Below are 16899 nucleotides of genomic sequence, written 5' to 3'. Positions count from 1 at the left end.
CCTTATGAGAAGTAAACTGAAAATTTTTAGTGGCCTTCTATCTCCATACATTAGTGATAAGCCTACTCTCTGCTTTTCTCCTGGCTTTTGTCCAACGCAGTAATGTGCTCTGAGCCCTAATCCCCCAATAATGCTAACACGCCCATGACCCTGATCTCTCCAGACACTGCTCCCCATCTGTCCCTTTGCTTTCTGCCCTCACAGGAGAAGCCCTCTGTAACATTTTCTCTTAGCCTTGCCTTGCTTTTTTTTAAAGCTGCAAAGGACCTTGTATGGCCAGGAACAGATGTTCCTTGCAGAGGGGCTGAATTGCTAGGGTTATTTCCTGAAGAGTGCGTCTCCTGTTTCTTTGGAGAGTTATATTCTCAACAACGACCAGCTACCTTCTGGGTGAGATGAAAGTGGGCACCCTGTCAACTTTTCTCTTCTTTCTCTTGCCTTTGGCCAAAGAAGGAGCGAATTATGAGTCCACATGGTGACAACCCTACAGTTTAGTTCTGGAGTAGGTTCTTAAATACGTATATGTTTCAATCATGAAATATTTTAGATGGAAAATTGGAGAAGCAGAAGTAATTCTCGCCTTCTTTTTGGACACCTGGTTATAAATGCAGGGAATATCTCTATGACTTACTGGCACTCAGCATAAAATTGGAAACATGACTGCTCAGACAAAACTGGGCTCTAAGTACAGGACTCCCAATTACAAGCTCAGGCTTGGTCTTTACAAAATCATTAACTCAATGGTGCCTTAATTTAACTCATCTTGAAACTGGTAAAATAACTGCCATACATACTTTAACTTTGTTGTAAGGGTAAAATGGGTTAAAGTGATTTGAAAAGTAAATAGTACTATGCACATGCAAATGTATGTTACTAAACACAAACATTTCATTATCTGAAGGTAGATTGTATTTTAGCTACTCCAAAAATATTTGTATTTACATTTACTGACATTTAAGATTGGCTTGACTTAACCTCTTCTTCTTCCTATTTGAGAGCAGGAAGGGCTTAAAGTTGGGTTGGTGGAATGGAATTTCTAAAATCTGAGTCTCTTGTACTAAAATCTCAAGTCCTTTACATTTATGTACCATCATAGAACCAGACGAGTATAAGAATTTTCTTAACTGCATATGGGAGAATACATCTTATGGTTAGTTTTTCTATAAATTGTTTTTATTTTTCCTGACTGAAGTTGTAGTTTCTCTTTTTGTCTTCTCTCCCAACATGTACCTAACCAAGACAAAATTGGACATTTACTACTTTCATGGTTTATATTGACTTTTGTTCTCTGTTTTTCTCCCTGATGTTGGTAAATAACACCACACTAAATTATTTTAGCTCTGTGTAACCTGCTGTGGAAGAACCCCCTGTAGTTCCAGAAGCTGCATAGGCACCACAACTTCAGTTTAATTTGAAGCCTCACATGGAGGGCAGCCATAGCCTCTGCCAGGCACAGGGTGGAAAGCTGATCCTGTTCTTCCCGACCAAGCCTTTCCTTCTTCTAATGCAGTTTCCAAAAACAGCTCTTCACAGGCTGCAGAAAGAATCTGGAGAGAGGATTTGAAAAATGATCCTTGGTTCATCTATTAATATATATGAGGTGTCTTAATTATCAGCTCCTGAAAAACCTAGGTGACTTGTGTTTTTTAGAATTAAAGATCAAAATGGTGTTTATGACTACAAATCACTCAACGGAGCAGTCATAATTTTCTAGCAAATATATTGTTTTTAATTTTAATTTTAGGTTCAGGGGTACATGTGCAGGTTTGTTTTATAAATTGCCTGTCACAGGGGTTTGGTGTACAGATTATTTTATTACCTAGGTAATAGCATAGTACCCTCCTGCGACCCTCCAAGACTTTCAAGTAGGCCCCGGTGTCTGTTGTTTCCTTCTTTGTCTTCAAATGTACTCAACATTTAGCTCCCACTTATAAGTGAGAACATGTGGTATTTGGTTTTCTGTTCCTGTGTTAGTTCCCTTAGGATAATGGCTTCCAGCTCCATCCATGTTGCTTCAAAGAACATGATCTCATTCTTTTTTATTGCTGTGTACTATTCCATGGTGTATGTGTATCACATTTTCTTTATCCAGTCTACTGCTGATGGGCATTTAAGTTGATTCCATGTCATTGCTCTTGTGAATATTGCTGTGGTGAACATACCCATGCATGCATCTTTATGGTAGAACAATTTATATTCCCTTGGGTATATACCCAATAATGAGATTGCTGAGTTGAATGATAATTCTCTTTTAAGTTGTTTGAGAAATCGCCAAACTGTTTTCCACAATGACTGAACTAATTTACATTCCCACCAGCAGTGTAGAAGCACTCTCCTTTCTCTGCAACCTCACCAACATCTGCTATTTTTTGACTTTTTAATAGTGGCCATTCTAACTGGTGTGAGATGGTATCTTGTTGTGGTTTTGATGATCATTTCTCTAACAATTAGTGATGTTGAGCATTTTTACATATGTTTGTTTGGCTGCATGTATGTCTTCTTTTGAAAAGTGTTCATGTTCTTTGCCCACTTTTTTATGGAGGTTTTTTTTTTATTTTTTTTTTAAGTTCCTTATGGATTCTGGATATTAGTCTTTTGTCAGATACATAGTTTGCAAATATTTTCTCCCATTCTGTATGTTGTCTGTTTACTCTGTTGATAGTTTTTATTTTTATTTATTTATTTTTTGCTGTGAAGAAGCTCCTTTGTTGAATTAGTCCAATTTTTCGAATTTTGTTTTTGTTGCAATTGCTTTTGGCATCTCTGTCATGAAATACTTGCCAGATTCTATGTCCGTAATGGTATTTCCTAGGTTATCTTTCAGGATTTTTATAGTTTTTGGTTTTACACTTAAGTATTTAATTCATCTTGAGTTGATCTTTGTATATGGTGTAAGGAGTCCAGTTTCAATCTTCTGTGTATGGCTACCCAGTAATCCCAGCACCACTTATTTAATAGGGAGTCCTTTCCTCATTGCTTGTTTTTGTCAACTTTGTCAAAGATCAGATGGTTGTTGATTGGTGGCATTGCTTATGTTCCATTGGTCTATGTGTCTGTTTTCGTACCAGTACCATGCTATTTTGGCTACTATATTCTTGTAGTATAGTTTGAAGTCAGGTAATGTGATGTCTCAGGCTTTGTCCTTTTTGCTTAGGATTGCCTTGGCCATTCGGGCTCTTTTTTGATTCCATATATATTTTTAAATAGTTTTTTTCTAATTCTGTGAAGAATATAACAATCCATCAATGATTCTTTTGCAGTCTTTAATAAGTGCCTGGCTCTGGGCTGTATATTTGGCATATAAGAAATAGGAACATTAAAAGATGTGGTCCCTTCTTCCATTAAACTTTAAAATTTAAATGAGGAGACACAATGTACACAGTTGCAGAAAATTATAGAAAGAATAAGGCAAAGCAGGGTGGTACACTCACGCTTATGACAGTATGTCATAGAATGGAGAGACTACTGTTGACTAAGTTATCTAAAAAATGCCTAAGAAAATTCTCGCTAAGTGAAAAGAAGGGAGGGTTTTCCAGAATAGAAGACAAGAGTAGGTTTTTGCAGAATGTGTGAAAGAGAGGTATTAAAGAGACTGGTTTCAGAGTAGAGGTTATAAGTGAGGGAATCCTGGGATATATTTCAAATGACCTTAGAAGTATCTCATTCCAAGTATTGATATTATATGGGAGGGTAAGAACCACATGCATTTTAAATTGATTATTGAAACATAATAGATGTACAAAAAAACTCACCTATTTAATGTATACAATTTGATGAGTTTGTATATATGCATGCATCCATGGCAGGTGAGGGAGGGGTAGTAACCAGAGGGGTCTAAATATTAACATTAAAGGCAAGTTATAGTAGCAGTGAACATTGGTACAATAAAAAGTAACCAGTTCAGGTGATAGACATCACAATATTCCAAAATTTTATTTAGATTGGTACTATTATTACAAATTAATACTATGAAGAGTTTGGAAATTGTCCCTCTCATTCTCACAAAAAGAAAAAAGGTGAACAAACTGAAAATTATCAACTTTTCTTAAATCCCTCAGGTAACAAGTCACAGGGCAAACTTCTGCCCCAGAAAGTTGAGAGAAAGGCAAATACAGAGAATCACAGTATACTGGAATGAGATCCCCAGGAGCAAGGCCTGTACCAGCACAAACACTTAAAATGTAATAGATAAATTCCTGGAGACCCACCATGAACTATCTTGAGAGTTAAAAACAGCATGAGACCTATATTTAGGAGGACCTAAATATAGGGGGACCCCACAATTTTGTGAGTTTTGCCTACATAAGCGCCACTAAGTTCTTACTGTGAAGATTGGAAAAAAGATTCCCTTATGCTTCTGGCAGGGGGAAAGGGAAAACTGACCATTTTAAAATGAGCCCAGAGCACTTTGTTCCCCTTTTAAAAGTGCTTGTTGATTGAGTATAGTGGTTCAGGTCTATAATTCTAGGCTTTAGGAGGCCAAGGCTAGAGGATAACTTGAGGCCAGGAGTTCAAGACCAGCCTGGGAAACATAGCAAGACCCCATATCTACAAATAATAATTTTTAAACATTAGCCAGGCTTGATGGTGTGCACCTGTAATCCCAGTGAGGCTGAGGTGGGAGAAACACTTGAACCTTGGAGTTAGAATTTGCAGTGAGCTATGACTGTGCCACTGTACACCAGCCTGGATGACAGAGCAAGATCCTGTTTCTTTTCTTTTCTGAGATGGAGTTTCGCTCTGTCGCCCAGGCTGGAGTGCAGTGGCGCCATCTCGGCTCACTGACAGCTCTGTCTCCCGAGTTCACGCCATTCTCCTGCCTCAGCCTCCCGAGTAGCTGGGACTACAGGCTCCCACCACCACGCCCGGCTAATTTTTTGTATTTTTAGTAGAGACAGGATTTCACCATGTTAGCCAGGATGGTCTTGATCTCCTGACCTCGTGATCTGCCCGCCTCAGCCTCCCAAAGTGCTGGGATTGCAGGCGTGAGCCACCACGCCCGGCCCTTTTCTTTTTCTTTTCAAAGGCTTGCTCTCAAGGGAAACCACTTTATCGTGACCTAAACTACTTCAATTTTACCAAAGCCTAGCCCACCTGGGAGAAGGGAAATGACTACTCTAGTCTTCCTCTCACTTTAGGGGGAATCTAAGAAACACTTATGAAGGTAACATACCAGGGGCACAAGCTCACTAAAGGATGTGACATCATAGAATTTTGAAATATGTATCACAACATCAATCAGGCTCCTGTATAATAATAAGGGATTTTATTTGGAAAAACAAAAAACAAAAAACCTGCAAAGCTCAGACCCTATTTAAGAAGTAATCTCGAGGAAAAATCAAACAAAACAGTGGAGACAAGAACAAAAACACTAGAGGCAATTTCAGCCTCTGACACCTATAGCTATACCAAAGAGTAAACACAGTCTAACTTTTAGTCAGATAAACATGAAATCTCACATTGAAAGCCTATTTACTTCAGTTACTTTTACCCAATATACCATATCTGGCTTTCAACAAAAAAGTCACAAGGCATATTAAAAAGCAAAGCAAAACAAAACAAAGCAAAAAATCCCCACAGTTTGAAGACATAAAGCAAACATTCAGAACCAGACTCAGATATGGCAGAGATTTTGAAATTATCAAACTGGAAATGTAAGATAACTATGATTAATATGTTAAGGGCTCCAATGAAAAAAGTGGACAACATATATCAACAAATTAGTAAGGTAACCAGAGATGGAAACTCTTAAGAAAAAATCAAAAGGAAACTCTAAAAATCAAAATATGTTGACAGTCAAAGAATCAATGCCTTTGAAGATATGTCAATAGAAACCTCCTAAACTGAAATTCAAAGAGAAAAAAGGACAAAAAAAAAATGTAAAAAATGCCCAATAATTTAGGAACAATTACAAAAGAAGTAATATGCATATAATAAATACCAGAAAGAGAAGAAAGGAACAGTAGAACATAACATAGGAACATAGAACATAAACAGTAGAAATATTTAGCTAATAATCTTGGAAAATTTTCTAAAATTAATAACAGACACCAAACCACAAATCAAGGACGCTCAAAGAACACAAAGAAGAATAAATACCAAAAAAACAACACCTAGGCATATCATTTTCTAACTGCATAAAATTAAAGACAAAGAAAATCTTGAAAGAAGCCAGAGGGGTAAAAAGAAATACCCACCACAACTATAGATAAAGAAGAATAGGAAATTCATCAGACTTCTCTGTGAAAATCATGCAAGCAAGAACAGGGTGGGGTGAAATATTTAAAGTGTTGAAATAAAACAATTACAAACCTAGAATGCGATATTCAGTTAAATTATCCTTCAAAGGTGATGGATAAATAAAGACTTTCTCAGACAAACTAAAACAGGGAATTTGTGCTTATATATTTAGGATAGTTAGCTCTTCCTGTTGAATTGATCCTTTTACCATTATGTAATGGCCTTCTTTGTCTCTTTTGATCTTTGATGGTTTAAAGTCTGTTTTATCAGAGACTAGGATTGCAACCCCTGCTCTTTTTTGTTCTCCATTTGCTTGGTAGATCTTCCTCCATCCCTTTATGTTAAGCCTGTGTATGTCTCTGCCTGTGAGATGGGTCTCTTGAATATAGCAAACTGATGGGTCTTGACTCTTTATCCAGTTTGCCAGTCTGTGTCTTTTAATTGGAGCATTTAGTCCATTTACATTTAAGGTTAATATTGTTATGTGTGAACTTGATCCTGCCATTATGATATTAACTGGTTATTTTGCTCGATAGTTGATGCAGTTTCTTCCTAGCCTAAATGGTCTTTACATTTTGGCATGTTTTTGCAATGGCTGGTACCGGTTGTTCCTTTCCATGTTTAGTGCTTCTTCAGGGTCTCTTGTAAGGCAGGCCTGGTGGTGACAAAAATCTCTAAGCATTTGCTTATCTGTAAAGGATTTTATTTCTCCTTCACTTATGATACTTAGTTTGGCTGAATATGAAATTCTGGGTTTAAAATTCTTTTCTTTAAGAATGTTGAATATTGGCCCCCACTCTCTTCTGGCTTGTAGAGTTTCTGCTGAGAGATCTGCTGTTAGTCTGATGGGCTTCCCTTTGTGGGTAACCTGACCTTTCTCTCTGGCTGCCCTTAAGATTTTTTCCTTCATTTCAACTTTGGTGAATCTGGCAATTATGTGTCTTGGAGTTGCTCTTCTCGAGGAGTATGTTTGTGGCATTCTCTGCATTTCCTCAATTTGAATGTTGGCCTGCCCTACTAGGTTGGGGAAGTTCTCCTGGATGATATCCTGAAGTGTGTTTTCCAACTTGGTTCCATTTTCCCCCTCACTTTCAGGCACCCCAATCAGACGTAGATTTGGTCTTTTTACATAATCCCATACTTCTTGCAGTCTTTGTTTATTTCTTTTTCTTCTTTTTTCTTTAGATTTCTCTTCTTGCTTCGTTTCATTCATTTGATCCTCAATCTCTGATAGTCTTTCTTCCAGTTGATCGAGTCAGTTACTGAAGCTTGTGCATTTGTCACATATTTCTCGTGTCATGGTTTTCATCTCTGTCAGTTCGTTTATGGCCTTCTCTGCATTAATTATTCTCATTATCAATTCTTCCACTCTTTTTTCAAGAATTTTAGTTTCTTTGCGCTGGGTACGTAATTCCTCCTTTAGTTCTGAGAAGTTTGATGGACTGAAGTCTTCTTCTCTCATCTCATCAAAGTCATTCTCCGTCCAGCTTTGATCCATTGCTGGCGATGAGCTGTGTTCCTTTGCAGGGGGAGATGTGCTCTTATTTTTTGAATTTCCAGCTTTTCTGCCCTGCTTTTTCCCCATCTTTGTGGTTTTATCTGCCTCTGGTCTTTGATGATGGTGATGTACTGATGGGGTTTTGGTGTAGGTGTCCTTCCTGTTTGATAGTTTTCCTTCTAACAGTCAGGACCCTCAGCTGTAGGTCTGTTGGAGATTGCTTGAGGTCCACTCCAGACCCTGTTTGCCTGGGTGTCAGCAGCAGAGGCTTCAGAAGATAGAATATTGCTGAACAGCGAGTATACCTGTCTGATTCTTGCTTTGGAAGCTTCCTCTCAGGGGTGTACTCCACCGTGTGAGGTGTGGGGTGTTGGTCTGCCCCTAATGGGGGATGTTTCCCAGTTAGGCTACTCAGGGTTCAGGGACCCACTTAAGCAGGCAGTCTGTCCCTTCTCAGATCTCAACCTCCGTGTTGTGAGATCCACTGCTCTCTTGAAAGCTGTCAGACAGAGTCGTTTGCGTCTGCAGAGGTTTCTGCTGCTTTTGTTGCTGTTGTTGTTGTTGTTTAGCTGTGCCCTGTCCCCAGAGGTGGAGTCTACAGAGACAGGCAGGCCTCTTTGAGCTGCTGTGAGTTCCACCCAGTTTGAGCTTCCCAGCAGCTTTGTTTACCTACTTAAGCCTCAACAATGGCAGGCGCCCCTACCCCACCCTTGCTACTGCCTTGCAGTTAGATCGCAGACTGCTGTGCTAGCAATGAGGGAGGCTCCATGGGCATGGGACCCTCCAGGCCAGGTGTGGGATATAGTCTCTGATGTGCCCATTTGCTAAGACCCTTGGTAAAGCGCAGTATTGGGGTGGGAGTTACCCGATTTTCCAGGTGTTGTGTGTCTCAGTTCCCCTGGCTAGGAAAAGGGATTCCCTTCCCCCTTGTGCTTCCAAGGTGAGGCGATGCCTCGCCCTGCTTCAGCTCTCGCTGGTCGGGCTGCAGCAGCTGACCAGCACCGATTGTCCGGCAATTCCTAGTGAGATGAACCCAGTACCTCAGTTGAAAATGCAGAAATCACCTGTCTTCTGTGTCGCTCGCACTGGGAGCTGGCGACTGGAACTGTTCCTATTCGGCCATCTTGCTCTGCCCCAAATATACTACATTTTCTTTATCCATTCACCGACTGATGGACGCTTAGGTTGATTCCATATTAATGCTATTGTCAATAGTGCTTCATTACTGATTCAATCTCACTACTTGTTATTGGTCTGTTCACGTTCTCTTTTCTTTTTATTCAGTCTTGGCAGGTTATATTTATCCATGTGTTTATCCATTTCCCTTAGGTTTTTGAGTTTGTTAGTGCATAGTTGTTCATAGTAGTTTCTGATAATCTTTTGTATTTCTGTGGTATCAGTTGTAGTGTCTCCTTTTTCATTTCTAATTTTGTTTATTTGGGTACTCTCTCTTTTATTCTTGGTTAGTCTATCTAGTGGTTTATCAAATTTGTTTATTTTTTTCAAAATAACTTTTCATTTTGTTGAACCTTTGTAGTTTTTTAGTGTCCATTTTGTTTAGTTCTGCTCTGATCTCTATTCTTTCTTTCTACTAATTTGGGGTTTGGCTTGTTCTTGCTTTTCCAATTCCTTGCGGTGCATTGTTAGGTGGTTTGTTTCAAGTCTTTCTACTTTTTGATGTAAGCATAAACTTTTAACTGTATTTTCTACAAATTTATATCTATAAACAAGTAATGCTTTTGCTGTATTCTATAGGTTTTGGTATGTTTTGTTTCAATTTTCATTTGTTTCTAGACATTTTTTATTTATTTCTTAATTTCTTCATTGACTTAGTCATTGTGCAGGAGCATGTTGATTAATTTCCATGTATTCCCACAGGTTTCAAAGCTCCTCTTGTTATTAATTTCTAGTTTTAGTCCATTGTGGTCTGAGAAGATACTTGATATGATTTCAATTTTTAAAAATTTATTGAGACTTGTTTTGTGTCCTAACATACAGTCTGTTCTTGAGAATGTTGCATGTGCTCATGAGAAGAATGTATATTCTGCAGCTGCTGGATGAAACATTCTGCAATTGTCTATTAGATCCACTAGGTCTATGGTGCAGTTTAAATCTAATGTTTCTTTGTTGTTTTCTGTCAGATAATTTATTTATTTCTGAGAGTGGAGTGTTGAAGTCCCCAAATATTATTGTATTGATGTCTATCTCTCCTTTTAGATCTAAAAATATTTGTTTTATATACCTGGGTGCTCCTGTATTAGGTGCACAAATGTTTGCCATTGCTATATCCCTTGCCAAATTGATCACTTTATCATTATATAATGAACTTCTTTGTCTCTTTCTCCTGTTTTTGACTTAAAGTCTGTTTTATCTGATATATGTATAACTAGTTTTGCTTACCGTTCATTTCCTTTTCCATGGAATATTTTTTCCATCCCTTTACTTTTAGTCTATATGTGTCTCTGCAGGTGAAATGAGTTTCTTTTCGGCAGAATATATTTAGGTTACTTTTAACATTCATTCAGCCAATCTATATCTTTTAAGTTGGAGATTTAATTTGTTTACATTCAAGGTTATTATTAATATGTAAGGATTTATTCCTGTCATCTTGTAATTACTTTCTGATTATTTTGTATTTCCTTCCTTCCTTCCTTCCTTCCTTCCTTCCTTCCTTCCTTCCTTCCTTCCTTCCTTCCTTCCTTCCTTCCTTCGTCTATATTGTGGTTTGGTGGTTTTCTGTTTTCTGTACTGGTAATATTTGTGTTCTTTCTCTTCCTCATTTGTGTGTTTGGTGATAACATATTAGACACAACACAAAAATGTAGTCCATGAAAGAAACAATTGATAAGTTGGACTTTATTAAAATTAAAAACATCTGTTTTGTGAAAAACGATTAAAAGAATAAATAGATAAGCCATAAAATGGGAGAAAATATATGCAAAACATATACCAATTAAGAAAATTCTATATGGAATTCGCTAAAACCTCTTAAAACTCAACCATAAAAAAACTAACAACCCAATTTAAAAATGGTCAAAAGTTCTGAACAGACACCTTATCAAAGAAGATACACAGATAACAAATAAGCATCTGAATATATGCTCAATGTCATATGTCATTAGGGAATTTTAAATTTAGACAATGACATACGCTACACACCTATTAGTATGACTGAAACCCGATATTACTGACAACATCAAATTTTGGCAAAGATGTGAAGCAATAGAAATTCTCATACATTGCTGGTGGGAATGCAAAATGTTACAGCCACTTTGAAAGATATTTTGGCAGTTACTTAAAAGCTAAACATTGTCTTACAATGCATTAATCATACTTTTTATATCTACGCAAAAACTTGCACACAAGTGTTTATAGCAGCTTCATTCATAATTGCCAAAACTTGGAAATAACCAATAAGTCAATCAACAGGTGAATAGGTAAACAACTGTGGTACATCCAGACAATAAAATATTATTCACTGATAAAAAGAAATTAACCATCAAGCCACAGAACTACATGGAAAAACCTTAAATGCATATACTAAGTGAAAGAAGTTAGACTGAAAAGGCTACATACTGTAGGATTCCAAATGTATGACATTTTTGAAAAGGCAAAACTATAAAGACAGTAAAAAGATCATTGGTTACCAAGAGTTTTAGAGGTGAAAGGGAGAGATGAATAGGCAGAGCTCTGGGATATTTAGGACGGTGACACTATTCTGTATGATACAGTAATGGTGGATACATGATATTTTACATTTGTCAAAAACCATAGAACTGTATAACACAAAGAATGAACTCTACTGTAAACTATGGACTTTAATAATAATGTATAGTGTTTCATTGATTGCAATAAATGTGCCGCAGTAAGTCAAGACATTAACAAAATGGGAAACTGGGAGGAGGGGCAAAGGGGCTATATGAGAGTTCTCTGTACTTTCTGCTCAACTCTTCAAAAAAAATGTATCTTCTTATCTGTTAACTTCTTTGTAACCCTAAAGCTATTGTGAAAAATAAAGCTTATTAAATAAATAAATCTCCTTTGCTTCTTCAAAAGGTGTTTTACTGGAAATACTTGTTTAGGGTGTGCTGGAGCCTTAATTTTCGTATCATCAGCAACTAGCACGGTGCTGGTAGCATCAAGAAAACTTAATAAAGACACGTTGAATAAATGAATGCATTTTTTAAAGTAATATGTCATGAAAAGACATGTAGGAACCTTAAATGTATATTACTAAGTGAAAGAAGCCACTCTGAAAAGGCTATATACTGTGTGGTTTCAACTATATGAAATTTTGGAAAAGACAACATTTCAGAGACAGTAAAAAGATAAGGAGTTGCCAGGAGTTTTGGGAGTGGGAGAGATAAATAAAGTGGAACACAGAAGATTTTTAGGGCAGTGAAACTCATCTGTAGGATACTGTAATGGTGGATACATGTCATCATACATCCGTTGAAACCCATAGATTGTACAACACTAGGAGTGAACTCTAAATGTAAACCACAGACGTTGGGTGATCAGGATGTGTCAACGTAGGTTCATAGAATACAACAAATGCACCACTGTGGTGCTGGATATTGATGGTGGGGGGAGTCTTGGGGGTAATATGGGAACTCTGTACTTTCCACTCAATTTTGCTGTGAACTTAAATCTGCTCTAAAAATTACAGTGTGTGTGTGTAATGCTAGAAAGACACTATATTAATGCATTTTAGTACAATTCAATGCCATTAAACAGATGTTTTAAAAGTTATATGTGCCTGGCATTGTGGTAAGCTGGGAAGTATTAATAAACAAATATTACCTCAAACTATTGTGCATTATTACTCATTAATGACTTCCTCTAATAAATTTAACTAAGGCAGTGAAAGGAGAAAGTAAAAAAGTAAATATTTTATTAGCAGGGAGATTCCAAATTACTTTCCAGTTTCTTCCAGGGGACTTGGTACTTTGAATGTTTTATAAATATGTTGAACTGCCACCAGAGAGTTTATACTCTTCAGTGTCTGCCCATATCATCAATATCACTACTCATACTTCTGCTGTCCTCATTATCAAAAAGTACTTATTTGTAAGCAGCAATCTGCTCTACCAGACATTGTACTAATATTTACATGTAGGTGTTCCCTGCTATCCTAAAGATCATAAGTAAAATAAGCAATGCTGAAGGGAATGATAACATAACATTCAGATAAAAAAACACAAATGCAATGAAATTTTAGTGAAATCTTAGTTAATGGAATTGTTCAGGGATGGAAATTCTGGCTAATTGAATTTTCTGTTCACCTGAAATTTAAATAGAAAGTCCTGTTGGTATCTTAATTGAGGTAAATAATTGTAAAATATCTAAGACCAATTTCCATTCATCGTAAATGGTCCCTTGAACTATTCTGAGTCTTCTTTTGATGGCTAGGTATCTTGCAGAGTTTCTGTGTCATTATCCTGAGTATGAGTAATCATTGTCCAGGAATGACGATTGATAAAAATTAAGGATGGGAGGTATGTTTTAAAAAATTAAAATGTTCAATTAAACAAGATCTCTTTCTTGGTGTTATTTGTCCCCCCCCCCCCCATTAAAGCATTATTAGTCAAAGTCCAGCATCATGCCCAGAGTCTGACAAAATCAGATTTATTGGCTCAATGCATTGAGGGAGGGGCATTCTAGAGGAACTACAGATTAATCCTTGATTGAAGGAAGGAAGAAAGTTTTGTAATGTTTACATTTACACTGAAAGATTCTGATGAGGTCTTAGGGAAGCAGGGGTAAATCCTGAATTGGTTGGAGTTTCTGAGGCAGGATTGGAAGAAATGGTGGTTAACTATGGACTAGGTTCTCTTATGGGGCAAGGATATCTTAGCAGTTGGGTATCCCTGGTAATAAATGTAAGCAGTAAATCCCTTGGGGCATCACTGGTAAGAAAGCAGTAGTCACTCAAAGGAGAAGGGGGTCGTTATGGCATTTTACAACTGCTGCATGACCTTGGGAGAAACAGTATTTTCTGCTAACTTTGCAGCTGGCTTTATCTGTCTGTCTTCCAAGCCTGATTAATAGCAGGGCTGCTTATTCTCAGTCCACACCGATTTTCACTCTTTCAGTCCCAGACAGATTTTGACTTTTTATAATCTAAATGTGGAGTACAACAAAACATTCTGGACAATTGAGGATTCTTGCTAGCTTTGATGAATTCAGTCTAGTCCTACAGGAACTCTCAATCACTAAAGGGTAGCAGCTCTTCCTCAGTCTCTAAACTTCAGTTTCTTTATCTGCAAAATAAAGCTAATACTATGTATCTCAGATGGTTATTATGGTTATCCAATATGTTTTAAGATGTGAAATGCTTTTGCAATATGCAGTGTACTATAAAAGGATGAACTGGGATTATTATTATTATTTACTAATTATAGGTTTTTGTCTAGAGTAGCTTACAACCCAACACAACATAGTTGGGACTGAGCATCTAAAGTCTGCTCAATAAATGAAGAGAAACAACAAACATGTTTTAGGTAGACTTGTAGTATTTTATGCATAGATCAAGGCTAAGACCAACCCTGGAATCATGAATAGTATTCACCACTCCTTCAAAAACGTACCTTTAGTTAACTAGAAATTAAGGACGGCCCTAGGTAAAACTATGCTGTTTATAACGTATACATTCATATACAGGTGTGATGAGATTTGAAATCTATTTAAATTAAAGCAAGGTGATTGGTCTGTATTTCTTCTTCCAGTGGGTTAAGCTGAGAGTGGAAGAAATGAAAATACTTTTTGAACCTCGACTTTGGGAACACCAAGGACATGTGGGGTCCTTCAAGACATTAAAAATTGTGTGAGAAGTTGCCAAAATATACCTCATCATTTTTACTAGGGCTGCCTGAGACTCCAATTATTTCCTCTGTATTTTAGGGACAAACAACATATTCACAGCTTCATATTGCTTTTTAAAAAGCTTTTTAAAAGTTGAATCACAGCTCTTGTGTCTTGTGGGTCATTACTAGGTTAGTTTGGGTGTTTAAGATAGATTCATCTTATTTTAAGAATAAAAGTTCATTAATAGATTCGGGGGGCGGAGCAAGATGGCCGAATAGGAACAGCTCCAGTCTCCAACTCCCAGCGCGAGCGACACAGAAGACTGGTGATTTCTGCATTTTCAACTGAGGTACTGGGTTCATCTCACTAGGGAGTGCCGGACGATCGGTGCTGGTCAGCTGCTGCAGCCCGACCAGCGAGAGCTGAAGCAGGGCGAGGCATCGCCTCACCTGGGAAGTGCAAGGGGAAAGGGAATCCCTTTTCCTAGCCAGGGGAACTGAGACACACAACACCTGGAAAATTGGGTAACTCCCACCCCAATACTGCGCTTTAGGCAAACAGGCACACCTGGAGATAATATCCCACACCTGGCCAGGAGGGTCCCACGCCCACGGAGCCTCCCTCATTGCTAGCACAGCAGTCTGCGATCTCTCCGCAAGGCAGCAGCCAGGCTGGGGGAGAGGCGCCCGCCATTGCTGAGGCTTAAGTAGGTAAACAAACCCGCTGGGAAGCTCGAACTGGGTGGAGCTCACAGCAGCTCAAGGAAACCTGCCTGTCTCTGTAGACTCCACCTCTGGGGTAAGGGCACAGATAACAACAAAAGCAGCAGAAACCTCTGCAGACGCAAACGACTCTGTCTGACAGCTTTGAAGAGAGCAGTGGATCTCCCAGCACGGAGGTTGAGATCTGAGAAGGGACAGACTGCCTGCTCAAGTGGGTCCCTGACCCCTGAGTAGCCTAACTGGGAGACATCCCCCACTAGGGGCAGTCTGACACCCCACACCTCACAGGGTAGAGTACACACCTGAGAGGAAGACTCCAAAGCAAGAATTAGACAGGTACACTCGCTGTTCAGCAATATTCTATCTTCTGCAGCCTCTGCTGCTGACACCCAGGCAAACAGGGTCTGGAGTGGACCTCAAGCAATCTCCAACAGACCTACAGCTGAGGGTCCTGACTGTCACAAGGAAAACTATCAAACAGGAAGGACACCTACACCAAAACCCCATCAGTACGTCACCATCATCAAAGACCAGAGGCAGATAAAACCATAAAGATGGGGAAAAAGCAGGGCAGAAAAGCTGGAAATTCAAATAATAAGAGTGCATCTCCCCCGGCAAAGGAGCGCAGCTCATCATCAGCAATGGATCAAAGCTTGATGGAGAATGACTTCGATGAGATGAGAAAAGAAGGCTTCAGTCCATCAAACTTCTCAGAAGTAAAGGAGGAATTACGTACCCAGCGCAAAGAAACTAAAAATCTTGAAAAAAAAGTGGAAGAATTGATGGCTAGAGTAATTAATGCAGAGAAGGTCATAAACGAAATGAAAGAGATGAAAACCATGACACGAGAAATACGTGACAAATGCACAAGCTTCAGTAACCGACTTGATCAACAGGAAGAAAGAGTATCAGCGATTGAGGATCAAATGAATGAAATGAAGCAAGAAGAGAAACCAAAAGAAAAAAGAAGAAAAAGAAATGAACAAAGTCTGCAAGAAGTATGGGATTATGTGAAAAGACCAAATCTACGTCTGATTGGGGTGCCTGAAAGTGAGGGGGAAAATGGAACCAAGTTGGAAAACACTCTTCAGGATATCATCCAGGAGAACTTCCCTAACATAGTAGGGCAGGCCAACATTCAAATCCAGGAAATACAGAGAACGCCACAAAGATACTCCTCGAGAAGAGCAACTCCAAGACACATAATTGCCAGATTCACCAAAGTTGAAATGAAGGAAAAAATCTTAAGGGCAGCCAGAGAGAAAGGTCGGGTTACCCACAAAGGGAAGCCCATCAGACTAACAGCAGATCTCTCGGCAGAAACTCTACAAGCCAGAAGAGAGTGGGGGCCAATATTCAACATTCTTAAAGAAAAGAGTTTTAAACCCAGAATTTCATATCCAGCCAAACTAAGTTTCATAAGTGAAGGAGAAATAAAATCCTTTACAGATAAGCAAATGCTTAGAGATTTTGTCACCACCAGGCCTGCCTTACAAGAGACCCTGAAGGAAGCACTCAACATGGAAAGGAACAAACGGTACCAGCCATTGCAAAAACATGCCAAAATGTAAAGACCATTTAGGCTAGGAAGAAACTGCATCAACTAATGAGCAAAATAACCAGTTAATATCA

General features: G+C 38.4%; 1 protein-coding gene across 1 annotated transcript in view; it reads right to left on the bottom strand.

Annotated features, from left to right (window-relative positions):
* Nucleotides 1–16899, bottom strand: part of IL1RAPL2 (interleukin 1 receptor accessory protein like 2) — a 167361-nt gene that overhangs the window by 29987 nt on the left and 120475 nt on the right. The window lies entirely within an intron of this gene.

The sequence above is a fragment of the Macaca mulatta genome, chromosome X, assembly GCF_049350105.2.
Source record: "Macaca mulatta isolate MMU2019108-1 chromosome X, T2T-MMU8v2.0, whole genome shotgun sequence".
NCBI lineage: Eukaryota > Metazoa > Chordata > Mammalia > Primates > Cercopithecidae > Macaca > Macaca mulatta.
This window is presented reverse-complemented; position numbering and strand designations above follow the sequence as displayed.